Genomic DNA, 27,921 nt, shown 5'->3' on the forward strand with positions numbered 1-27,921 from the left:
GTGTGGTGATTCCCCAAAGACCTAGAGGCAGAAATACCATTTGATCCAGGAATCTCATTACTGGGTCTATACCCAAAGGAATATAAATCATTCTAGTGTAAACATGCATGCACATGCACTCGTATGTTCATACAGCACTATTCACAATAGCAAAGACATGGAATGCCCATCAATGATAGACTGAATAAAGAAAATGTGGTACATATACAACATGGAATACTATGCAGCCATATAAGGAACAAGATCATGTCCTTTGCCGGGACATGGATAAAGCTGGAAGCCATTATCCTCAGCAAACTAACACAGGAACAGAAAACCAAATACCACATGTTGTCACTTATAAGTGGGAGGTGAATGATGAGAACACATGGACACATAGTGGGGAGCAACACTCACTGGGGCTTGTTGGAGGACGGGGGTGGTGAGAGGAGGGGTGAATCAGGAAGAATAGCTAGTAGATGCTGGGCTTAATAGCTAGGTGATGGGATGATCTGTGCAGCAAACCACCACAGTTCATGTTTACCTATGTAACAAACCTGCACATCCTACACCTGTGTCCCTTAACTTAAAATAAAAGTTGGAAAATAAAAAAATAGCTGTCTTCTCTAACACAAGGAGCTATTCTCCAATATTATGCATCATTTATTCACTTACAACTTATTTGGCCATTCAATTCATTTTATATATGTGTGTGTATGTATGTATGTGTGTGTGTGTGTGTGTATATATATGTGTATATATATATAATATAGGAGAGAATATATTGGATATTGGATTTTGTGTCTCTTCCTAGTTCAAGGATAAAGATACTTTATGTGATTGGGTTATTAAAGCAAACTGTCAGTCACATGACTGCTTATATGTTCCCTTGAGGCCAGGTCATTTGACTTTATGTTCTTCATGTTTATAAAATGGCCCCCCTAGCCCATCTATAACCCCAGGAGCCTTACCTGCTGGTAGGGATGTATTTCTTACAGGATCACACTCCTTGGTACTTTGTAGGCTGGTATTTATTAGTAATACGCCCTGTAAGTGCCTCTGCCCAGTGGGCACTATGGTTCTTTCTGGTTAAGGTTCTTGGTATATTTGGAAGTGACATGCAGTTGATATGTGTAGTCCCATATTCTCATCACAGTTTTCCCAGTTCAAGATGTCCTTGGTATTCAGTGCTGCACAGATATTCTTTGTAATGAATGGATGACAGTCCTTAATTGATCCTTACGTGTTTGTTTCCCACAAAGTGAAAATAAGTCCTGTATGCAATATGCAATATTTTAACTTTTTAATTTCAAAACATTAATATGATTATTAATCTTATGATCAAATAAAGTGGTTATTAACTAGCAATTATGTGCAACATTCTCATATTTGATTGTATGAATTAGATATGTCACACAACATGTGATCTTAATCTTTCAATTATAAATGCTTGCTCATATATTTCTACAATGTTACCAAATTTCAATCTGAATTTATAATATGAATCAGTCTTTCCTAATTCTCACACCCCTAAAATGTCAGCTGAGTAAATTATTTACCAATAATACACTTACCAGTAAGATAGCGTAGCCTTAAGTTAAAGCATTACTTTACCTAACTTCTTTTCAACTTTCAGGTTATCCTAGTCTAAGCTGTTTACTTGGATTTTACTCTTTTAATTCTTGCATTCGTCTGTGTTGATCCTAGTATTCTGATAACAGATTCTAATAATTCCCCAACCATTCCCCAAAGCTGCCCCATATAGAAAAGCTGAAATAAAAGAAAAAGGAAAGTACTGTAACAAGGAAGGGGATAGAAAAGTCTTCATGTAGAAGAAGATGCCCAAGTGGAATTTTGAAAAATGAGTACTAATTTGACAAAAGTATGAAAGTAAAGGACATTTGTGGGTAACGCATATTTAAAATACTCAATGTGTAATTATTAATTCACTGAATCCATAAAAATGCTTTGAAGTCCTTCTATGTTTAGGTCTTATACGAGATGCTGGAGCTAAAGATTTAGAAAAGAGTGTCCTATAATTTATAGGGAGATTCATAATAAGTTCAGCACTTAATAAGATGAAAATAGAATAAGTGTTATGCCGAGATTGTATGCATGCACTCTGGATACTCACATATGGTCACATATCTCAGCCTGGGAAGAAAGGAGTTACTGAAGAGGTTCTGTATGAAATTATTTTGAAATGAATGTATTGAGGTATAATTTACATATAATAAAATGGACACATTTACTCTACAGATTGATGACTTTTGACATTCAGCTTTGAAACCTCCACCCCAATTAAGGTATAGAATGTCTCAATATTCTGTAAAATTCTGTCTCTTTGCAATCTTTCCTCATGCATCTTTTCTTGCTAGTCCTTCTAGAATAAGTAATTTTTGAAATGAGTTTTTAACAGATTTTTCAGTAGTTATGTAAGAAGAACAAGAATTTGAGTAGTTATTTTAGAAAAACAAGAAGAAAAAGCACCTTACTAAAAGCAGGGCTTCTGTCAAAGAGCATAAGAAAATGAGGCTAGAGAAGTTCATAATTAGATGATAAAGAACACTGAAAGAAAATCTGTAGTACTTCCATGGGTTTAAAACAGGGTAAGTCATAATAATAGCAGTAAAGTTAATGATGATGATAATAATAATATTGTTGAGTATTTACTCAGAGGTAGGCACTTATATGCATGATTTAATTTAACCTCGTAAAGAGGTTGCTTTTCTCATCCATTAAAGATTTGAGAAGCTAGAAACTCAGTAGTATTAAATGAATTGAAGATTCACAAATAGTAAGAGCTCCTGGGAGGTATTTACACAAAAACCCTTTTCGTTTTACTTTCAACATGATTTTTTAAAACATTAACAATAAATTGATGATAGATTGAAAGCAGCAGGGCTGGGGTCCAATTTGAGAGATAATTAGGAGGTAGAATCTACAGGGCTTAATAACACATGGTTGAGGGAAGGATTTGGTAAAGAGATTATTGAGGATCATTTTCAACTTAGATGAGTAGATGATGCAATTTTCCAAGATGAAGACAATTGAAATAGAAACAGGATTGGAGATGACAAGTTCAGCGTTAGCCATGCTGAATTTAAGCATGAATGTTACTTCCAAGTGCTGAAGTATGGCAGGAATTTGGAAATACAGCTCTAAATTTTGGAAAAAAATTTCTAGACTGTTAAAAAAGATGCGAAATCATTAGTATACACATTTTAGTTAAAGCCAGAAAGAATGTAAATAATTAACAGAAAAAAAACTAAGGATAGAAGAGCAAAACATTTATCTTTAAGGAATGTTGGGGAAAAACAAATCAAAGATAATATTAAGTAGAAAAACAACAAAAAACCCAAATAATAGAAAATAGTGTCTTGGAAATCAAGGGCTGGGTGGGTTCCAAGATGCTATTTTTTTAATGACATCATGAGAAGTGAAAAGAGAAGTCATAGAGAAGGAAAAGAATAAGAGTGATTAAATATGTACGTTGCACTTTGAATCCAGGCAGTCACTGGAAATTTGCGTGAAAGTAGTTTCTTTGTTATGGTGAAGAAGGTGGACTGCAATGCGTGGAGATTTGAATAAGAAAAAGGGACAATGCATGTAGAAAGCTCAAGATGCTCAACTTTGAGGAATGGAAACAGATGGGAATATGTTATAGGAAATCATAAAACTGAGGGAGTTGTTTTTTGCTTGATCCAGTTCCAAAAGAAATAGTCACAAAAAAAAAGAAGAAAAGAAAAACAAAAAAGAAAAGAAAGAGGAAAAGAGGAATTAATCATGAAGAAGAAGGATACTTAATGCAACAGAATCGTTGAGGATGTATGAGGGGTTGGTGTTTGAGCACAGGTAGAGGGATAATGTAACGAGGGTGCTGTAACATGGCCATTTGTTAGACTGACAGCGTAGGTTGGAGAGCAGGCATTTTTGCTGAGGCAATTTCCCCAGCCTTGTGTTTATGGAACTGCAGAGGGTGACTATTCTGTTGTGGGGTGAGGTGGAGGGCTGCAAGGAAAACTACACTCTGAGGCTCACTTAAGGCATGTGCTGCTGGTAACACTTGTGAATGAGGTGCAGATTTAGAGGCAGTAATTACGACATTAGCATCGCAGAGAGCCCAGTGAAAAGTTTTTGGAGGGAAGAAAATTGTTTATAATGATTGCTTTCTGTTTTAGATTTTACTCTATAAAACATTATTTCCAAAATCAGAAACATAGATGGCTTCTAATTCTTATTATTCACTGCTCAAGAACTGTACCTGTTTCCTCCTATTAAGTATGTTTTCTTGTGCTGTTCTGTTGCTTAGACAATTTTCTTTGGTTCTTCCTATTGCATTCTCATTGAGTTTTCTTATCTTTTCTCACATTTGTTTCCTTGTGATAGTGCAGGGCTGAGTCTTCCTGGTTCCTTCAATGGCTAGCTACATTACATTTCTTTCACTGAAAGCCTTCCCTTTTTTCTAGTGGAGACGGGCACATTGGTGTGGGAAATAGGAGAGCTGAAGAGAGAGAGAAGGGGTGTGAGTGGAAATAGTGAGTGGGGATTATATCAGTAGGCCTTTATCATCTGTCACTTTCTTTCCTGAAGTTTCAGTGATGACATTTCTGATAACATTCGTAAGAATGTAATAGACCTGTTTTTCCTAATTTTTAATATATACTTCAGTAAATTAAGGTTCACATCATACTATAAGTTCAAGAAGTCAAATGAGAAGAAACAATTCCCTAGTCAAGCTTGAGAATATATGAGAACTTAATTTCAATGCCATACAAAAATATTCTTTGTGTGAAATAGGCAAGAGTTATTTTTTGACATGTAGATAAAATATGTTTTACAAGCGTTGACAATAGACACATTTTATAACAGCATAAATATTATAAATAAGAAAGTCGAGTATAAAAGTATTGTGTAAGAGAGGTCAATGCCAGTAAGAAATTATGAAGTTAACAAGAGGAAGAAAAAAACTGGTGTAAATAGATTGAATGAGTTGTTCTGTTAAAAAAATAAAAATTTAAAAAAATAAACTTAGGATAGGTCATTAAATCTAGCTGTTTTAAATGTTTTAAAAATTGGAAAGTATAAGCAACATACTGGAGACTACAAATGATAATTTATCTTTAAGTATCATCAGTGATGATTGAAAGAAAATCATACAAAGCACCATGAAGTAAACATGACCTTTTTTTTTTTTAACTTGGTAAAGGACTTTTTATTTTATATCTCTCCAAAGAACGAAAAATGCAGACAAAAAGATGTTCAACGTCATGAATCATAAGGGAAATGCAAATCAAAACTACATTGAACCACCTCAAACCTGTTATGATGGCTGCCATTGTAAAAACAAAACAAGTGATGGGGAGGATGTGGAGAAATTTTAACCCTTTTTCAGTATTAGTGGGAATGTAAAATGGTGCAGCCACTGTGGAAAACAGAATGGTGTGCCTCAAAAAATTAAAAATATAATTCCTACATGATACAGCAATTCCATTTGTGTGTGTATACTCAAAAGAATTGAAATCAGGGACTCAAACAAGTATCTGTGCACCTATGTGCATAGCAGCATTATTCACAATAGTCAAAAGATGGAAGCAACCCAAGTGTGGATTGCAATTGACATGAATGAACAAGCAAAATGAGATATACACACACAAGGAAGAATTATTCAGCCTTCAAAAGGAAGAAAGTTTTGACAACATGGTATTACACAGATGAACCTCAAGGGCATCAAGCTAAGTAAAATAAGTCAGACACCATGGGACAAATATTGTATGATTTCACTTACAGAAGCTACTTAGAATAGTCAGAATCATAGGGACAGAAAGTAGAATGCTGGGGGAGGAGGAAATAGGGAGTTATGTTTCATGGGTATGGAGATTCAGTTTTGAAAGATAAAAAAGTTCTGGAGATGGTTCATGATGATGTCATGCTATGTATATTTTTTACCACAATTAAAAAAGTAGTTTTATTTTAAAAGGCCGAAGGGTGATGAAAGTCCTCACTGCTTTATCCATCTTCAGGAGTTTTCTTCTCCATTCAATTCATTAAAAGAACTTTCAAATCCTACAATTTTCTAGGAAGCTGTTCCTGTGCAGTTTGCTCTCCTGGATTTCTCCCAAGAGACTACTGTCATGGAACAGAATTCCACCCAGGTAACATGGGACCCAGCCAACTGCAAATGCCAACCAGGCATTTGTGTGCTGTCTTTAAGAAGAAATGAGCTGGATGCGCCTGAGGGTAAAGGAACAAGAAGGTGTGGGTAGGGGCTGAGACTAGCCTGAGTGTTGGAATTTGTCCTTGTCAGCTGTGGGAAAAGCCCTGTCAAGGCCTGCACAGAGGCTCCGAGTGCAGACGTATATGTGCATGTGCCCATGTATGCTTTCACTTATTTATGTGTTCATCTATTCATGTATTCAATGAACACAATAAGCAGCTGCTGTATGCTGGGTACTGTTCTATCTAGTAGTAAAACAGCCTGGCTGGGCTATGTCCTCATAGCAAAGATATAATGAACGAGCTCACAGGCAAGCACATGCGTGTACAGTGAGCCCACAACTGCACTCTGATGGGGTACATTAGGCAAGTCTCATTTCTCTGGTAGCCAGTGGGAGATGCATACAGATAAAGCCAACAGAGAATCAGGAGCAAGATACAGGACAAGTCGGAGATACAATTTGTGCTCACAATGCCGAGGCCCTTGCCAGCCATGCAAAGGTCTTAACCCTAGAGCAGCATGAAGCCATGAAGGATTCTAGGCAGTGAGAGGCACGGTGAGATTCATGTTTTGGAAAGTTCCCGCAGGCTAGTGTGAATACATAGTAGGAAGGCAGGAGGCCAGGTGAGAGAGGAGCTGGCCTGCTCCAGGAGGTAGAAGCCTCTGGAGGTGTTTAGCAGGTAAAGTCCACAGCATTTGGTGGTAGTTGGATTATTGGGAGGGGAAGTAAGAGGGGAGATTGAGACATGAAGCTGGAACAAAATCATGAAATTTGGTATCCATCAGTTCAGCTATTCCTACTTTTCCCTGTGTGATGTTGAGTTGATGTGCTCATAGTCTTAGTTGATGTGCTTTTAAAATGAGAAAAGGAGCCACCTCAGCCCCTCTTTCTCTAGAGTTTCTGCTACAATGATTGGGTGAGATCACGTGAATACAGAGCTTTGTCATCAGGGGCAAGGTGCTGCAGGTTTATTGATGAGAATGTGGATGGTGGTGGTGATGGAGAACATAATTCTGGTATTTAAGGGGTTGAGGAGTGCTGCATGTACTCCACGCAGGGCAGCATACTCAGAGCTTTATGCATATCATCCAGTAGGATTTTGTCCCACATTTGGAGATACATGTTACTATCCCCAAGATAATGAGAAAACAGCTCCAGAGACGCTTGTGCAAGGTCACCCAGAGGAGGAGGGTCAGAAGGCAGATTCAAAACATGGTTTGTCTGGATTTAAAACTCTTGTGAGCCCCACACCACCAGCCACTTAAGAAGGCAATTGTACTTTGAGATTTTATCAGTCTCAGTTGGCTTTGGGGCCAGAATGTGTGTTCATTCATTCATCAGTCCATTCAGAAAATATACATGGAGTGCCTAACATTTGGCAGCCACAGCCCAAGCCCATGAGAGGAACAGTGGACAAAACACACATCTTTGCATGACTTTTTTATTGTAGTTAAAAAAAAAGACATATCATGAATTCTACTCTCTGAACAAATTTTTCAGTGTACGGTATGTACAGTATTGTTAATTGTATGCACATTGTTGCACAGCACATCTCTAGAGCTTTTTCATTCTGCCTGACTGAAACTCTATACACATTTTACAACTCCCCATTTCTCTCTCCTCCTAGGCCGTGGCAACCACCATTCTACTTTGTTTCTGTGAGTTTGACCACTTTAAATATCCCATGTAAGTGTAATCATGCATCATTCTCCTTACGTGACTGGCCTGTTTCACTTAGTATAATGTCCTAAAGTTTCATTCATATTGTAGCATATGACAGAATTTCCTTCCTTTATAAAACTGAATAATATTCCATTGTATATATTTACCATATTTTATTTATCCACTCATCTGTTGATGGACAATTAGGTTGAGTCCACATCTTGGCTATTATGACTAATGCTGCAATGAACATGGGAGCACAGCTAACTCTTTGAGATCCTGATCTCAATTCATTTAGATCAATACCTTGAAGTGAGATTGCTGAATCATATGGTAGTTCTATTTTTAAAATTTTGAGGAAACTTAGTACTGTTTTTCAAAGCAGCTGCACCATTTACTTTCCCACCAACAGTGCAGAAGGGTTCCAATTTCTCCACATCCTCAGCAACACTTGTTATTTTCTTTTCTTTTTTTAAAATATTTTAATTTAGATGAAGAGATTACATGTGAGTGTTTGTTACACTGTTATATTATGTGCTGGTGGAGATTGTGCTTCTAATTCACCCATTACCCAAATAGTGAATGTTGTACCCAATAGGCAATTTTTCAGTCTTCCCTGTCCTCCCACCTTCCCCTGTTTTGGAGTAACCAGTATATATCACTTCCACCTTTACATCCATGTGCACCCGTTGTTTAGCACTGATTTATAAATGAGAACATGTAGTATTTGATTTTCTGTTTCTGAGCTAGTTCACTTGAGATAATGGCCTCCAGCTCCATCCATGTTGCTGCAAAGGACATTCATTCTTTTTTATGGCTATGTGGTATTCCATTTTATGTGTGTATGCGTGTGTTTGTGTGTATGTGTGAGTATACATGGTATTTAATATATATATAATACATATACATATATATGTATATTACATCAATAAATACCGACATTTATTGATGTGATATGCCATATTAAATGTGATACACACACACACACACCACACGCACACACACACACACACACAAAGACATTTTCTTTATCCAGTCAACCATTGGATAGACACTTAGGTTGGTTCTATGACTCTCCTATTGTGAATAGTGCTGTGATGAACATACAAGTGCAGGTATCTTTTGTATACAATAATTTATTTTTCTTTGAATAAATACCCAGTGTTGGAATTGCTGAGTTGAATGGAGTTCTATTTTCAGTTCTTTGAGATACCTCCATATTGTTTTCCGTATAGGTTGAACTAATTTGCATTCCCACCAACAGTGTATGAGCATTCCCTTTTCTCTGCATATATGCCAACATCTGTTATATTTGACTTTTAATTCTAGTCATTCTGACTGTTGTGAGATAATATCTTATTGTGGTTTTAACTTATATTTCTCTGATGTTTAATGATGTTGAGCAATTTTTATGTTTGTTTTTCACTTATTATTTCTTCTTTTGATAAATGTCTGTTCATGTCTTTGCTAGTTTTTAATGGGGTTTGTTGTTTGTATCTTATTGAGATTTTGAATTCCTTATAGATTCTGGATATTAGTCCTTTGTGAGAGGCATAATTTGCAAATATTTCTCCCATTCTGTAGGTTGTCTGTTTACTCTGTTGATTATTTCTTTTGTTGTACAGAAGGCTTTTAGTTTAATTAAATCCCATGTCTATTTTTATTTTTGTTTCATTTGATTTTGGGCTATTCATAATAAGTTATTTGCCCAGACCAATCTCCAGAGGAGTTTTTTTCTAGCTTTCTTCTAGAATTTGTATAGCTTCAGGTCTTACTTTTAAGTCTTTCATCCATATTGATTTAATTTTTGTATAATGTGAGAGATAAGGGTCGATTTTCATTCTTCTGCCTATGGCTAGCCAATTTTCCCAACAACATTTTTTGAATAGGATGTCCTTTTCAGATTTGTTATTTTTGTGAACTTTACTGATGATCAGTTGGTTGTAGGTATGTGGCTTTATTTCTGGGTTCTTTATTCTGTTCCACTGATCTATGCGTCTCTTTTTGTACCAGTACCACATTGTTTTAGTTACTAAATCCTTGTAGTATAATTTGAAGTCAGGCAATGTGATGCCTCTGGATGTGTTTTTCTTGTTTAGTAATTCTTTGGCTCTTTGGGCTCTTTTTTGGTTTTGTGTGAACTTTAGGACTGTTTTTTTCTAATTCCATGAAAAATGATGTTGGTAATTTGATAGGGATTGTGTTGACTCTGTGGATTATTTTGGGCAGTGTTATCATTTTAATGATATCAATTCTTCCAACCCATGAGCAGGGAATGTTTTCCATTTGTTTGTCATCTATGATTTCTTTCCTCAGTGCTTTGTAGTTTTCTTTGTAGAAATCTTTCACTTCCTTGCTTAAATGTGTTTATACGTATTTCATCTATTTGTGACTATTGTAAATGTGACTGAGTTCTTGATTTGGGTCTCAGCCCAAATATTACTTTTTTTAAATAGGAAAAGTTTCATGAGTTTGCATATTCTCCTCGCATGGGGACCATGCTAATCTTTCCTGTATCATTCTAATTTTAGTATATGTGCTACTGGAGAGAGCACCAAACATTATTGATGTATAAAATGCTACTGACTTTTGTACATCAATTTTGTAAGGTTCATTTGCTCTATAGTCACTTATGTCCAGAGTTCCTTTGTTGATTTTCTGCCCCAATAATCTGGTGATATCAGTAGGGTGTTGAGTTACTCACTATTATTTTATTGCTATCAATCTGTTTTCCTGGTCTAGTTGTATTTGTTTTATGAAACTGGATGCTCCAATGTTGGATGCATATATATTTAGAATAGCTAAATATTCTTCTTGTATTGAACCCTTCATCATTATCTAATATCCTACTTTCTATAAATTTTACTGATATTTGTTTATAGTCTGTCTTACGTGATATGAAGATGGCTGGTCATGCTCATTTTTGTTTTCCATTTGCATAATATGTCTTTTTTTACCCCTTTACTTTGTCTGTAGTATTTAGCCAAGAGTAGCTATCTTGTAGGTAGCAAGTTGTTGTGTCTTTTTTTCTTTAAAATACAATTTGCCATTTTGTATGTTTTAGGTAAAGCATTTAGGCCATTTATATTCAAGAGTAATATTGATATGAAAGGTTTTGTTCCTGTCATAGTGTTGCTAGCTAGTTGCCTTGGAGTTTGAACCGTGTGATTGCTTTATAAGAGCTGTGAGCTTTGTAGTTATGTATCCTGTTATGATAGTGAATATCATCCTTTTGTTTCCATGTTACAAATTCTTTGAGTATTTTCGTTTGACTAGTCTAACGGTAATACATTTTCTTTGTAGTTATTTTTCTGGGAAAGACTTTAGTTTTGCTTCATTTTTGAAGCTTTGTTTGGTAAGATATGAAATCCTTGACTGGCATCTTTTATACATAAAGAGACTAAAAATAGGCTCCTAATCTTATCTGCTTATATATATATGTGCACATATATATATACATATATAATATATATACACACATATATATACATATATATACATATATTATATATATATAATGTATGTTGTATAGGGTCTTTTGGCTTTGGTTCTGGGTACTTTCAGCAGCAAAGAGTCTCTATAAGTTTCTTAGTTGCAGATAGCCTTTTGTGGTGTTTTTTTCAAATACTGATTCCAGTTGTGATGTATGGGACATGTGGGCAGGCTCATAGCCTCTAGTGGGGCTAGGATGACAGAAGTCACAGGAAGCTTATCTCATTCTCTAGTGCTGTGCACTTGTGTCAGCAGATTTTCTACTGTGTTGTGCCATTCAACCTCCAGGCCAGTAGGTGGTACTTATAGGTAAGATTTGGCTGCAGCTAATGCAGATTGGTACATATATTATCCTGTTTACTGGGAGAAACTCTCTATTGCCTTAGGAAGAGGGCTGATTTTTCTCAGATGAACACTCTTTTCCCACTTTCTCCTCCCTGGGATCTGAAGTGTCCTTTGCTCTTCTGGTAAATTCTCATTTTCCTTCTTGAATTGAAGCTCACAGGCTTGATCTTTACATAGTATTTTGCTATTTCCAAGTGGTTGAAACTTGATAAAAGCCTCTAATCTTCATCTTGTTAAAAACAAATGAACAAACAACAAAAACTCAAAAATATCCCACATTTGTTATTTTCTATTTTCTTAAATGCCCATCCTATCAGATGTGAGGTGATATCTCACTATTGTTTTCTGTTTCATTTCCTTGTTGATTAGTGATAATTGAGAATCTTTTCATATACATGTTGCCATTTGTATGTCTTCTTTGAAGAAATGTCTATTCATATACTTATTTTGTGTATTTTTAATTGAGTTGTATGGTTTTCTTGTATATTTTGGATATTAACCACTTATACAGTTTAGAAATATCTTCTCTCATTCTGTAGGTTGCCTTTTCACTCTGTTGATTGTTTCCTTTGCTGCACATAAAATTTTAGATTGACATATTCCAAATTGTCTATTTTTGTGTTTGTTGCTTGTGGTTTTCATGTTACATCCAACTATTTGATGCCAATATAGTGTTATAAAGACTTGCCTTCATGTTTTCTTCTAGGAGTTTTATGGCTTTAGGTCTTATGTCTTTAATCCACTTAGACTTGATTTTTGTGTATAGCAGACGATAAAATTCCATTTTCATTTTTGCATGTAGATATTCAACTTTACCAAATCTATTTATAGAAAAGACTATCCTTTCCCCATTGTGTATTCTTGGTATCTTTGTTGGAGGTCATTTGACTATACATGTGTGGGTTTATTTCTGTGCTCTCTATTCTATTTGATTGGATTACATGTCTATCTTTATGCCAGTACTATACTCTTGATTACTACAGTCTTGTCATATGTATTGAATTTCAGAAGTGTGGGGCTTCCAGGATTGTTCTTTCTCAAGATTGTTTTGGCTCTATGGGATTCTTCATGTTTCCATATTAAATTTAGTATTTTTTTTCTATTTCTGAAAAAAAAGTCATTGAGATTTTGATAGGGGTTGCATTGACATTGTACATTGCTTTATGTAATAAGAACATTTTAGCAATATTAAGTCTTCCAAGCCACACAGTATGTCCTTCCATTTACCTATGTCTTCTTTATTCTTTAAACAATGTTTTGTAATTTTCAATATGCAAGCTTTTCACATCCCTGGATAAGTTTACCCTTAATTACTTCTTTTTGGATGCTAATGTAAATAGGACTACTTTTTAAATTTCCCTTTTAGATTTTTTTGTTGTTGTTGCAAGAAATACAACTGATATTTGTATGTTGATTTTGTATCCTGAAAGTTTACTGAATTTGTTTATTATTTCTAACAGGATTTTAAAAAGTCTTTAGAGTTTTCTATATATGAGATCATGTCATCTGCAAACAGGGACTTAGGTTTGGGGGCACATATGCAGGTTTGTTATATGGGTAAGTTGCATGTTGCAGGGGTTGGTGTACATGCAACTTACCCATATAACTATGCTAATAAGCATAGTCCTGATAGATAGTTTTTTTTATCCTCTACCCTCAAATAGGCCCCAGTGTATATTATTCCCTTCTTTGTGTCCATATGTACCCAATGTTTAGCTCCCACTTATAAGTGAGAACATGCTGTATTTGGTTACTGTTCTTACATTAATTCACTTAGGAAAATGGCCGGCAGCGGCATCCATGTTGCTATAAACAAAAGGCATGATGGTATTCTTTTTTTTGATGGATAGTGTTCCATGCTGTATAGGTACCACATGTACCACATTTTCTTTATTGAATCGCTGTTGGGCATCTAGGTTGATTCCATGTATTAGTTATTGAGAACAATGCTGCAATGAGCATACACCTGCATGTGTCTTTATGGTATAACAATTTATTTACCTTTGGGTATATATCCAATAATGCATTTTCTGGGTCAGATGGTAGTTCTGTATTAAGTTCTTTGAGAAGTCTTCAAAATGCTTCCCATGATGGCTGAAATAATTTAGACTCTACCAAGCAGTACATAACCATTCTCTTTTCTCTTCAACCTTGCCAGCATATATTAATTTTTGACTTTGTTATAATAGCCATTCTGACTGAGGTGAGATACTATCTCATTGTGGTTTTGATTTGCATTTCTCTAATGATTAGTAATGCTGAGCACTCATAATGCTTTTTGGTCACATGTGTCTTCTCTTGAGAAGTGTCTGTTCATGTCCTTTTTTTTTTATAAAGGGGTTGTTTTCTGCTTGTAAATTTGTTAAAGTTCCTTATACATTCTGGATATTAGACCTTTGTCAGATGCACAGTTTGCAAAATATTTTCTCCCATTCTGTAAGTTGTCTGTTTACTACATTGATAGTTTATATTTTGTTGTGCGGAAACTCTTTATTTAGGTAACATTGGTCAGTTTTCTTTCTTGTTGCAATTATGTTTAGTATGTTCATCATAAAATTTTTGCCAGGTTCTATGTTCAGAATGGAATTTCTTAGGTTATTCATATAGTTAGGCCCTGTGTCCCCACCCAAATCTCACCTTGAATTATAATCCCCATAATTCCCACATGTCAAGGGTGGTACCTGGTGGAAGATGATTGGATCATAGAGGCAATTTCCCCCATGCTGTTCTCATGATAGTGAGTGAGTTCTCATGGGATCTAATGGTTTCATAAGCATTTGAGAATTCCTCCTACATGTGCTCTCTCTCTTTTTCAACTGTGCCATGTAAGACGTGCCTCTTCCCCTTCCACTATGATTGTAAATTTCCTGAGGCCTTCCCAGCCATGTGGAATGAGGCTATTAAACCTCCTTCCTTTATAAATTACCCAGTCTTAGGTATTTATTTATAGCAATGTAAGAACAAAATAATATAGTTGTCTTCAAGGGTTTTTAGTTTTAACTTTAAGTCTTCAATCTATCTTGAGTTAATTATTGTATATGGTATAAGGAAGGGGTCCAGTTTCAATCTTTTGCATATGACTAGCCAGTTAACCCAGCACCATTTATTAAATAGGGAGTCCTTTCTCCATTGCTTATTTTTGTCAGGTTTGTCAAAGATCAGACAGTTGTAGGTGTGCAGCATTATTTCTAGGTTCTCTAGTCTATTCCATTGGTCTATGTGTCTGTTCTTGTACTAGTACCATGCTGTTTTGGTTTCTGTATCCTTTTATTATGGTTTGAAATCAGGTAATGGGATGGCTTAGCTTTGTTCTTTTTGCTTAGAATTGCTTTGACCATTCAGGCTCTTTTGTGGTTCTATATGCATTTTAGAATTTTGTAAAAAATGTCATCAGTATTGTTGTAGGTATAGCATTGATTCTGTACATTGCTTTGGGAAGCATGACCATTTTAACGATACTGATTCTTTTTATCTATGAGAATGAAATGTGTTTCCATTTGTTTGTGTCATTCCTAATTTCTTTCAGCAATGTTTCTTAATTCTCATTATAGAGCTTTTTCACCTCCCTGGTTAGCTCTATTTCTGGTGTGTGCATGTGTGTGTGTGTGTGTGTGCATGCGTGCTTCTTAGCTTGGATATTGTTGGTGTATGGAAATGCTTCTCATTTTTGTACACTTGTATCCTGAACCTTTGCTGAATTTGTTTAAAAGATCTAGGAGCTTTGGGCAGAGACTATGGAGTTTTCTACATATAAAATTCTATCATCTGTGAAGAGAGATATTTCAACTACCTCTCTTCCTATTTGGATGCATTTTACTTCCTTGTTTAGCCTGATTGCTCTGGCTGCAACTTCTGCTACTATGTTGAATAGGAGTGGTGAGAGTGAGCATTCTTGTCTTGTTCCAGTTCTCAAGGGGAATGCTTCCAGTTTTTGCCCATTCAGTATGATGTTGGCTGTGGGTTTGTCATAGATGCTTCTTATTTTTATGTATATTCCTTTAATGCCTACTTTGTTGAGGGTTCTTAACATGAAGTGATGTTGAATTTTATCAAAAGTTTTTCTGCATCTATTTAGATAATCATATGGTTTTGTTGTTAGTTCTGTTTATGTGATTAATACCATTTATTGATTGGCATATCTGGAATCAACCTTGCATCCCAAGAATAAAGCCTACTTGATCATGGGGGATTACTTTTTGAATTACTGATGGAATCAGTTTGCTAGTATTTTGTTGAGAATTTTTCCATCTATGTTCATTAGGAATATTGACCTGAAGTTTTCTTTTTTCATTGTGCCTCTGCCAAATTTTGGTATCAGAATGATCCTAGCCTCATAGAATGAGTTAGGGAGGAAATCCTCCTGCTCTATTTTTTAGAATAATTTCAATAGAATTTATATCATATCTTCCTTATTGTCTGGTAGAATTCAGCTGCAAATACATCTGGTCCAGATTTTCTCTGGTGAGTAGGCCTTTTGTTATGATTAAATTTCAGAACTTGTTATTTGTCAGTTAGGTGTTTCAGTTTCTTCCTTTTTCAATCTTGGGAGGTTGCATGTTTCTAGGATTTTATCCGTTTCTTCTAAGTTTTCTCGTTTGTGTTCATAGAAGTGTTTGTAATAGTCTCCAAGGGTGTTTTCCTGTTTCTGCAGGGTCAGTGGCAATGTTTCCTTTGCCATTTCTAATTATATTTATTTATATTTAGATTATATCTAGAAAAACCTAAAGACTCCACCCAAAAAAAAACTGAAGATGTGGTGAATGACTTCAGTAAAGTTGCAGGATACAAAATCAGTGTAAAAAAATTAGTAATATTTCTATATTCAAATAACGATCTAGCCAACAAAGACATCAAGAAAGCAACCCCATGTACAGTAGCTATGAAAAAGTAACAAAATACTTAGGAATAATTTTGACCAAGGAAGTGAAAGGCCTGTATAAGGAAAACCACAAAATACTGATGAAAGAAATTGAATATGACACAAACGAATGGAAAAAGATTTGATGCTCATGTTTTAGAAGAATTAATATCAATAAAATGACCATATTGCCCAAAGCAGTCTATGGATTTAATGCAATCTTTGTCAAAATACCAACATCATTCTTCACAAAATCAGAAAAAAGGCCTGAAATTCATATGGAATCATAAAAGAGCCTGAATCATCAAAGCAGTTCTAAACAAAAATAACTACATTGGAGGCATCACATTACCTGACTTCAAAATATGTGGCAAGGCTATCTAGCCAAAACAGCATGATATTGGTATAAGAATAGACACATAGACCAATGGAGCAGAATAGAGAACCCACAAATAAAGCCACACATCGAGAGCCAACTGATTTTTGGAAAAGCTAACAAGAACTTACACTGGGAAAAGGACACCCTCTTGAGTAAATGGTTCTGGGAAAATTTGGATAGTCACATGCAGAAGAATGGAACTGTACCTTGTCTCTCACCATTTGCAAAAATCAATTCAAATGAATTAAAGACATAAATTTAAGACCTGAAATTATAAACATACTAGAAGAAAACAGGGAAAACTCTCCTGGACATTGTTCTAGGTAAATATTTTATGATTAACACCTCAAAAAGCACAGGCAACAAAAACAAAAACTGATAAATGGGACTATATTAAACTAAAAAGCATATGGACAACAATCAATGGAGTGAAGAGACAACCTCTTGAAAGGAAGAAAATATTTGTGAACTATTCATTCAACACAGGACTAATATCCATCGTCTACAAGGAACTCAAACAACTCAACAGGAAAAAAATATATGTAATCCCATTATAAAGTTAGTGAGGGGAAGAATGCTGAGTATAGGCCCCTGATGTCTTCTGGCTCAGAGTTGCTGGTGAAAAATCTGCTTTTAGCTTGATAGAGCTCCCTTTCATGCAACCTGTTTCTTCTCTCTGGCTGCCTTTAAAATTTTTTCTTCCATTTTGACCCTGGAGGATTTGATATCTGTGTGTCTTGAGGATGGTTATCTCATGTGGTATCTCGTAGGGATTCTCTGCATTTCCTAAATTTGAACATCAACCTCTCTAGTGAAGTTGGGGAAGTTTTCATGGACAGTATCTTGAAATATGTTTTCGAAGTCCCTCTTTTTACAGGGATGCCAATGAGTAGCATGCTTGGGGTCTTTACATAACCCGTATTTCCCAGAGGCTTCATTTATTCTTTTTTATTTTTATTTTTATTTTGTCTGAGTTGATTCAAAGAGCCAGTTTTTTTGTGTGTGTGAGCTCTGAGATTTTTAATCTTTGTCTATTTTGTTGTTAATACTTCTGATTACATTATGAAATTTTTCGAGTGAGTTTTTCAACTCGATCAGATCAGTTTGGTTCTTTCTTAAAATGAGTGTATTCCACTTCAGCTCTTATATTGTTTTATTGGGTTCCTTAGATTCCCTCGATTGGATTTCAACTTTCATTTAAATCTCAATGATCTTGATTCCTATTCATATTTCAAATTCTGTGTCTGTCATTTCAGCCTGGTTAAGAACCATTGTTGGGGAACTAGTGCAGTTGCTTGCAGGTAAGAAGATACTCTGGCTTTTTTAGTTTCTTGAGTTCTTGTGTTGGTTCTTTCTTCTGTGTGGGCTGATGTTCCTTTAATCTTTGAAGTTGCTGTCCTTTGGATAGGAATTTTGCTTTATATTCTTTGATACCCTTGAGGGAGTGACTGTCATATAAAGTGGGTTCAGTCAACTGGCTTCAAGATTTCAGAGGATAAGGCTCAGCTGAGTACCCCTAGGCTGTATGCTTTAACTTTGAGGGGTTGGTACCAGCCCAAAGCTCTGTTCTCTGGCCCCTCTGGGTTAAGTACCTGCTGAGCTGGAGGGGTCAAGGTGTTTCCACTCCATGTCAACAGTACTGTAATGGGAGATATCATCAAAAGTTCTTTGATGGGGTTGGGCAGCAGCATCTGTATACAAGTGTGCATTAGTGGTGGCAGTGACTTGGCAGGGTCTTCAAGCATCAACTGGGTAGGGCACCAACCAAGGCCAGGCAGCAGCATCTGTGACTGCCGGTGCAAGAGTGGCAATGGTGTTTGTGCCCATGCACTCACACCGACAGTGGTGGGTGTGGTGGGGTGCGTGCTTGTGTGTACTAGTCAGGGCAGGGTGATAGGTCTGCTTGTGCATGCCAACACAATGGTGTTGGGGGACTGTAGGAGAGTGTGCTCTGGCAGAGCAGCAGGGAAAATTTTATTTATTTTTTTGAGATGCCCTTTTTTTCCCTATTGACTTCCTGTTGAATAAAAGTGGCTAGAGTGGGCATCTTCATCTTAGAAGGGCAGTTCTTCATCTTAGAAGGGCAGTTCTTCATCTTAGAAGAAAGGCTTTCAGAATTAATCTTGAGTTTGATGTTAGCTGTGGGCTTTTTATATATGGCCTTTATTACATTGAACTAGTTTATTTCTCCTCCTAGTTTGTTGAATTTTTTATCATTAAAGGGTATTACATTATGTTAATTTTTTTAGCATCTATTTATATCATTATGTGATTTTTAAAAATTCTTCATTAATATGGTATATCATGTTGATTTTTGTATGTCGAACCATCCTTGCATCCCAGGGATATATCTTACTTGATCAAGATGTGTGATCCTTTCAACATACTCTTAAATTCAGTTTGATCTATTTTGTTGAGTATTTGTATGTCTTTTTTCATTAGAGATATTGACCTGTAATTTTCTTATAGTGGCTTCGTCTGGCTTTGATATCAGGATGATGCTTGCTCTATCAAATGAGTTTGGAAGTGTTTTCTCCTCTTCAATTTTTTGAAAGGGTTTGGAAGAAAATAATTGGCATTAGTTTATTAAATATTTGTTAGAATTCACCAGTGAAGCTATCAGTTCTTGAGCTTCTCTTTGTTGGAGATTTTTTTATTACTGATTCTATGTAATTACTAGTTATAGGTCTGTTCAATTTTTATTTAGTCATTACTTAGTCTTGGTAGATTGTATATTTCTAAAAATTTATTTCTTCTGGGTTATCTAATTTGTTGGAGAATAATTATCCATGCTAGTCTCTTATAATCCTTTTTATTTCTGTAGAGTAAGTTGTAATGTCTATCATTTCTGAATTTATTTATTTAAGGCTTCTCTATTTTTCTTAGTTCAGCTAAGGCATTCTTAAATTTTTTTTTTTTAATTTATAATCTAATCCACTCAGAGATAATCACTGTTAATTTTAAAATTTTTTTATGTTTTTAAAAATTCAACTTTGGATTTTATTAGTTTTTTCAATTTTCTTTTAGTCACTATTTTACTTATATAAGTCTAATCTTTATTTTCTTCCTTCTGCTAAAATTTGTGTTTAGTTTTTTTTTATTTAATTTGCCATTTTATGTATTTTTTCTTTTCTTCCTGTTTTCTTTTTGGAGATGGGGTCTCACTTTGTTGCCCAGACTGGATTGCAGTGGCATGATCAAAGCTCACTAGAACCTAGAACTTGTGGACTCAAGTGATCCTGCCACTTCAGTCTCCCAAGTAGCTGAGAATACAAGTGTGTACCACCATGGCTGGCTAATTTTTTTAATTTTTGGTAGAGAGAAGGTCTTGCCATGTTCCCCAGGCTGGTCCTTTTCTTAGGTAGGTGTTTATCACTGTGACTTCTCTTTTAGTACTGCTTTTGCTGTATTCCATAAATTTTGATATGTTGTGCTTTCATCTTTGTTTAGCTTTGAATAGCTTTGGTTACTGTGGGTCTTTTGATGTTACATATAATTTGATGTTACATATAATTTGATGTTACATACAAGATATTTTCTAAATTTTCTTTTGATTTCTTCTTTGACCCAATCATTATTCAAGAGTATGTTGGCTAATTTCCCCACATTTATTTTTTTCCCAGTTATCCTTCTGTTATTGATTTCCCCTACTACTTTTCCCAGCTCTGGTAATCATCCTTCTACTCTCTATCTCCATGAGCTCAATTACTGTGATGTTTAGATCCAACAAATAGGTGAGAACATAGGACGTTTGTCTTTCTGTGCCTGGCTTATTTCACTTAACATAATACTCTTTCATTCCACCCATGTTTTTTGCAAATGACAGGATCTAATTCTTTTCTTTTAGAGTACTATTTTCATTCATCTTTTGACGGACACTTATGTTGCTTTCAAATCTTACCTATTGTGAACAGTGCTGCAACAAACATGGATGTGCAGATATCTCTTTCATTTACTAATTTCCTTTCTTTTGAGTAGGAACCCAGCAGTGGGATTGCTGGATCATATGGTGGCTCAATTTTTAGCTTTTTTGAGCAACCTTCAAATTCTTCTCAATAGTGGTTATAATAATTTATATTCCCGTCAATAATGTACAAGAGTTCCCTTTTCTCCATATCCTTCCCAGCATTTGTTATTATCTGACTTTTGCATATAAGCCATTTTAACTGCTGTGAGATGATATGTCATTGTGGTTTTGATTTACATTTCTCTTGTGTTCAGTGACGTTGAGCATCATTTCATGTGCCTGTTTATCATGTGTATGTCTTCATTTGAGAAATGCCTATTCACTTTTTTTGCCCATTTTTGATTGGAATATTAGACTTTTGCCTATAGAGTTGTTTGTGCTTCTTTTGTATTCTGTTACTAGTCCCTTGTCAGATGGGTAGTTTGCAATTTTTTTCTCCCATTTTATGGGTTGTCTCTTCACTTTCTTGATTGTTTCCTTTGCTGTCCAGAAGCTTTTTAACTTAGTGTGATCTCATTTTTCCATTTTTGCTTTGGTTCTCTGTGCTTGTGGGGTATTATTCAGGAAATTTTTGCCCAGACCAATGTGCTAGAGATTTTCCCCAATGTTTTCTTATAGTAGTTTTATACTGTGAGATCTTATATTTACATCTTTAATCCATTTTAATATGATTTTTGTATATGGTGAAAGAGTGGTGTCAAGTTCAATTCTTCTACATATTGATATCTAGTTTTCTCTGTACCATTTATTGAAGAGACTATCTTTTCTTCAATGTATATTCTTGGCACCATTGTTAACTATGAGTTCACTGTAGCTGTGTGGATTTGTTTATGGGTTTTCTATTCTATTTCTTTGGTTTTTCTATATTATTTTTTGGTGTGTTTTTAATTTTTATGCTGGTACCTATGTAACTGTTTTTATGCCAATACCCTCCTGTTCTGGTTGCTATAGCACCAGATTTGAAGTCAGGTAATGTGATTCATCCAGCTTTGTTCTTTTTGCTTAAAATAGCTTTGGTTATTCTGGGTCTTTTGATGTTACATATAAATTTTAGGATTTTTTTTTAAATTTCTGTGAAGAATGTCCTTTGTATTTTGATAAGGATTGTACTGAAACTGTAGATTACTTTGGGTAGTATGGACATTTTGATGATATTGAATCTTCCAATCCATGAACATGGAATATCTTTTACCTTTTGGTGTCCACTTCAGTTTCTTTCATCAGTATTTTATAGTTTTTATCATAGAGATCCTTCACTTCTTTGGTTAGGTTAATCCCTAGGTTTTTTATTTTATTTGTGGCTACTGTAAATGGGATTCCTCTTATTTATTTATTTATTTATTTTTTACCATTAGTATACAGAAATGCTATGATTTTTGTATGTTGATTTTGTATCCTGCAACTTTACTGAATTGATGAGTTCTTATAGTTTTCTTGTGGAGTCTTTAGGTTTTTTTTAAATAAAAGATTATATTATCTGCAAACAAGGATAATTTGACTTATTCCACTCCAGTTTGGATGCCCTTTATTTATTTCTCTTGTCTGATTGCTCTAACTAGGACTCCCAGTACTATGTTGAATAACAGTGGTGAAAGTGGGTATTTTTGCCACGTTTCAGATGTCAGGGGAAAGCCTTTCAGTTTTTCCCCTTTCAATATGATACTAGCTGGGGGTCTATCATATGTGGCTTTTATTATGTTGAGATATGTTCCTTCTATACCCAGTTGTTTGACAATTTTTATCATGAAGGGATGTTGAATTTTATCCAATGTTTTTTCAGCACCAATTGAAATGATCACATAGTTTTTGTCTTTCATTCTGTTGATGCGATGTATCATAGTGATTGATTTGTGTATGTTGCACCCCAGGGATAAGTCTTGTTTGATCATGATAAATGATAATCACCTTCCTTCCTTGCATCCCAGGGATAAGTCTTGTTTGATCATGATAAATTATCTTTACTTAGTGTATTGTTGAATTCAGTTTGCTTGTATTTTGTTGAGGCTTTTTGCATAAATATTCAACAGCGCATTGACCAGTAGTTTTCTTTTTTTGAAGTGTGTTTGTGTGGTTTTGGTATCAGGGTAATACTGGATTCATAGAATGAATTTGGAAATATTCCCTAACCCAATGCACAGAAATGCTTTCCACATCATGCCACCACTGTGGAGGAGTGAAGAACTGAGGTTGTGTGGGGTGGATGATATTGGAGGTTCAACTGTTTTTTTCTTCCCCTTCTGTGCCCCTTTCAGTGATGTGAAGTTAAAATCAGATACTGTGAGTACTGAATTTCAGTGCTTGTGAAGGTGCTTTTCTTTTGTAGTTGTTAAATTGGTGTCCTTCTGAGTGGGACAATCAATGGAGACTTGCATTCTGCCATCTTGCTCTGACTCCCACTCTTCTTCATTTTTGAGGGAAATTTTTGCCAGACATACCATTCCAATTTGCTAGTTTGTTTTTTTTTAACTTTAGCACTTTGAATATAGCATTTTCCATTCTGGCTTGCAAGATTTCTGCTAAATCTATTTTGTAAAGCATTGGTCAAGGGTATATCTGCTGGACCTTCCCAGCTGGGTAAGTAGGTTTAAAGAGACTAATCCACTCCACCATCCCGATCTCCCTAAGCCTTTGGATCCCTTCCCTACATTAACCAAGGGATATCAGGCATTTCCAGTTCACTCATGTGGGCCATCTTTTAATCCATATTTCAGCTAACCAAGCAAATAAACTATTAGAACCTTTTTCAACTCTCCAAGCTGCAACATTAAATGCAGAATCCCAACTTAGTGGGCCCAAATCAATAAGTTCAGCCTTATCCAACTCTATGTTCTTTCACCATCATCCCACACCCTTAATATCCATCCCCATGCCTGTTCTCCAGATTTCTTCTGATATAAATTTGAAAACTCAAGCAGTTCTTTGAGTGTAGCACACCTCCTCATGGGTCACATTCTGTACCTCACCTCTAGGGGCCCACCAGGACTTTAGTCTAGTTATAGGTCTAGAAGCAAACAGAGGTGTTGTGTGTGGCTCCTAAGGAGAATCAACATTATCTTGCCTGATAACTGTCTCAGGGGAGGCCATCACTCTTGCCTCAGGCATAACAGAGTTTATCTCCTTAGACAAGGGTGGACAGTCTGATGGCAGCATGGGTTGGAGAGGATGTTGCCTCTACTTGGATGGGGAAGCTGTTTGTTCTTGCAGAAATGGTTCATCAGAGTTTAAAAACTCAGTGTCCCCCGCTTCATCAGAATCCTTTTACATGTCCCTGTTGCAAGTTGCAGGATCCCATTCTTTTCCAATCAATGCCCTCACTTCAACAGTAGACACCTGGTGAGGCTCGGCATGCACCTTTCATTGCAGGTCAGCCACTCACATGATGAGAGTTTGTGTCTGCCTTTCCACAATTTCAGCTCTTTCTCTACAGGAGATAAGACTCAGGGCAATCCTAGCAGATTTGAAGCTCGGTATCTGCTTCTGAAGCCAGGAGTTAGAATCGCTGAGTTCATTTTCTTTCATCACTTTGTCCAGTGAACTTAGGAGCAACCAACCAACTTCATTATGTTCCTTCATTCTCTACATATAGTCAAAGGTATTATATATAGAGTCATTAAACTCCTTGCCTCTCACAAGCAGTGAATCAGGAGTGTCAAATGCATTTATTTGGCATAACTCTCTAAACAATTCACACCAAGGACTATTAGTGTTCTCCACACTATTAGAAGTAGAGTCCTTAGCATTTTGGGGTCTAATCATATTAAGCAGCCAGCTCCAAAAACCCCAAAACCAATGAAAGAACTCCATCCTTAGTATTTTGTTCCTCTAGAACCACTCTTGATACCAAAAATCTGTATTAGTCAGGGTTCTCTAGAGGGACAGAACTAATAGGATAGATGTATATATAAAGGGAAGTTTAGAGGCCAGGCGTGGTGGCTCATGCCTCTAATCCCAGCACTTTGGGAGGCCAAGGCAGGTGGAACACCTGAGGTTAGGAGTTCAAGACCAGCCTGAGCAACATGGTAAAACCCTGTCTCTACTAAAAATACAAGAATTAGCCAGGCGTGGTGTTGGGTGCCTATAATCCCAGCTTCTTGGGAGGCTGAGGCAGGAGAATCGCTTAAGTCAGGGAGGTGGAGGTTGCAGTGAGCTGAAATTGTGCCATTGCACTCCAGTCTGGGCCACAGAGTAAGACTCCATCTCAAAAAAAAAAAAAAAAAAAAAAAAAAAAAAAAAAAAAAGCCAGAGGAAGTTTATTAAGTAGTATTAACTCAGATCATCACAACGTCCCATAATAGGCCATCTGCAAGCTAAGGAGCAACGAAGCCAGTCTAAGTCCCAAAGCTGAAGGACTTGGAGTCCAATGTTTGAGGGCAGGAATCATCCAGCATGGGAGAGAGATGTAGGCTCAGAGGCCAATTTAGCCTTTTCACATTTTTTTCTGCTTGCTTTATATCCTGGCCACACTGGCAGCTGATTAGATGGTACCCACCAAGATTAAGGGTGGGTCTGTGTTTCCCAGCCCATGACTCAACTGTTAATCTCCTTTGGCAACAGCCTCACAGACACACCCAGGATCAATACTTTGCATCCTTCATTCCAGTCAAGTTGACACTCAATATTAACCATCACAGTTCCCATTTCCTTATCTGCAAACTGATGATAATAGTGCCTACCTCACGGTCAGGGAATTAGGTTAGAATAGGAGAGCTCTGTAATTAATAATACTATACAGAAAATATATTCTTATAAGACTGAATTATTATAAATGCATTATTTTCTTGAAATAAATTAGTACTTTGTAAATCATAAGCAAAATTATACTGCTTATACATGATGTGTGGAGAAAATAAATGTTGCCCAAAACTTTTTCAAAGCACAAATAATTTGAAAAACATGACTTGTGAATAGTGCAGTGTCATGTGTTTATAAAATGGGAAGCTCAATTCTACTTTATAATCATCTTCCTTTAAATCAATTTGTTTGTGTTACAGCAAGGGATACTGGGATTTATTTAATCTGAAGAGTAATATGAAAACCCTTGTTCAGAATATCTTTTCCCTTTCTTAACCTTACAGTGCCCAAGAACAGTTGTAATAAGTATGAGTTAATGCTTTGCTTCTCAAAATTTTTCCAATTAATAAAAATAACTCAAACTTTGTCCATTACAATTTTTCCTTAATAAGGAGAGAATAAATATAATAATATTTATAAAGGAAATTTACTAATAATACTTGACCTCATTATCACCTCTAAAAGTTAAAACTGTCTCATGCACTAAACATTTAATTCCTTGCTGAAGGACGTGCTTATTCTCTCCTTCATTACCCTATGTGTTTTTTTCTCTTTTCCTTTATCCGACTTAAAGAATAATTGCTTATCTTTTGATTTTGAATTATCTTTTAATGAATTCCTTCAATACTTTCTTCAAGCATTCATTAGACCAGGTATCTTCTCATCAGCATGTTAAAATTCTCACTTTCTAGGTCTCTCTTCTAAAACCAAAAATGTTTTTGAAAGTTCTCATGCAAAAAAAAAAAGGAAAGAAAAAGTTTTGTTCTTTCTACCATTCTTTGTAATCTTATTCTACATAAACTTCTATTCTTAATGAAGGCTTTTAATAGACTTGTTTCTACTTTCTTATAACTTATGTACCTATTTAATTTGGCTTTTATTACCACTTCTCTACTGAAACGAATTTCTGAATGTGTAATCTGCTTTACCTTCAACTTTCCTCCTCTGTGAACTCTTAGCAGAATTCATTACTGTTAACTGTTGGGTTAACAGTACTGTTTGATGGTGATTGATAGGGTTTGACTAGATCTCTGATATGCCTAAATCCTGCTTTGCCAGTTCCCTCTCTGCTGACATCATTTTCTAAACAAGTGAAGCCCAATGAGTAACGGTGAATGGGAAACACATTATCACTTTAGTTTCAGCTAAACCAGTGCCACTAACCTCCATGTCTAAGCATTTGTGAAAACAGATCAGTATATACCCCAACCCAAAAGGCTATAATCACCTATATACTTACCACTCCAACTCAATAGCAAAGTTGAAAAACTTCCAGATACCACACAGAGATACTAAAGTCCTTAAAATGAAACTTCTCTTCTCTGGATAAAGTAAAATCCCAAAGTAACCAAAGTCCATTGCTCTTCTCTCTTTTACTGTCTTATTTTGTCCATCTCTAAAATATTTTTACTCAGATATCTGGGTGGTCCAGATTCCTTCTACAGCATCTGCATCATGGGTTACTTTCACTGAAATGGGTGTAGCCATTTCAGCACATCCAAATTTGATTCATTTAATCCTGTTTCTTATGCCTTCCATTATTCAAAAATCTCAAGAACAATCAGGTTCACAAAAATAGCCCCACACCCGATACATTTATAAAATGTACACCTGATACAATTATAAAATACCAGAGATAATATAGAAATGTATTTTCTAAGCTCCATTTCCACTGTATCAATAGAAAATAATAGACCCTGAGCCCATTGAATGTTACATTTTGATTCCTTCATGCTTTAGTCTGTCATAGACTGAGCCAGCTAAGGCTCAGAAATATTTGGAATGAATTGGATACACAGAGAACATGTAATACAAACAAAAAATAAAAGCTTTTTGGTTTCTGCCTTTTTGGGACACTGGTCAGTTCATGTCAGCTATCCAAAAGCCATGACGTGATTTTAAACCACACTGGGAGAGGTCTCCCTTCAAAAAGCTGATTATCTTGTTATAGAAGCCCCAGCCTCTCTCAGCTTTAGGCAGCTTCCATAGGGAAATTCCAAACCTAGAGACTAAGATGAAATTCCAATGAAAGAAACACTACTTCTTCCAAAAATCTATTTCTTAGAGTTTTAATTTTCTGGGCTTTGATTAATTTTCACTGTGACTATCCTTTTCCACCCAGCAATTTTTTTTTCTTGCAGTTGCAAGACCTTATTTCCTAATAGATAAAAGTACCATTCCCACAATTATGTCTAAAGAAAGAAGGGGAAAAAATAAGAAACTAAAGCAA

At 35.7% G+C, this 27,921-nt stretch overlaps 1 long non-coding RNA gene and 1 other non-coding gene across 2 annotated transcripts in view; one reads left to right on the forward strand and one right to left on the reverse strand.

Moving 5' to 3' along the window:
• Nucleotides 1-27,921, forward strand: part of LOC134737700 (uncharacterized) — a 456,000-nt gene that overhangs the window by 339,169 nt on the left and 88,910 nt on the right. The gene's annotated exons all lie outside the window — the stretch shown is intronic.
• LOC129032212 (U6 spliceosomal RNA) lies at nt 10,308-10,414 on the reverse strand. Its single transcript, XR_008501236.1, has one exon. It is a non-coding gene; the product is annotated as a U6 spliceosomal RNA (small nuclear RNA).

Source organism: Pongo pygmaeus, chromosome 11 (genome assembly GCF_028885625.2).
Source record: "Pongo pygmaeus isolate AG05252 chromosome 11, NHGRI_mPonPyg2-v2.0_pri, whole genome shotgun sequence".
In the NCBI taxonomy this organism is placed as follows: domain Eukaryota; kingdom Metazoa; phylum Chordata; class Mammalia; order Primates; family Hominidae; genus Pongo; species Pongo pygmaeus.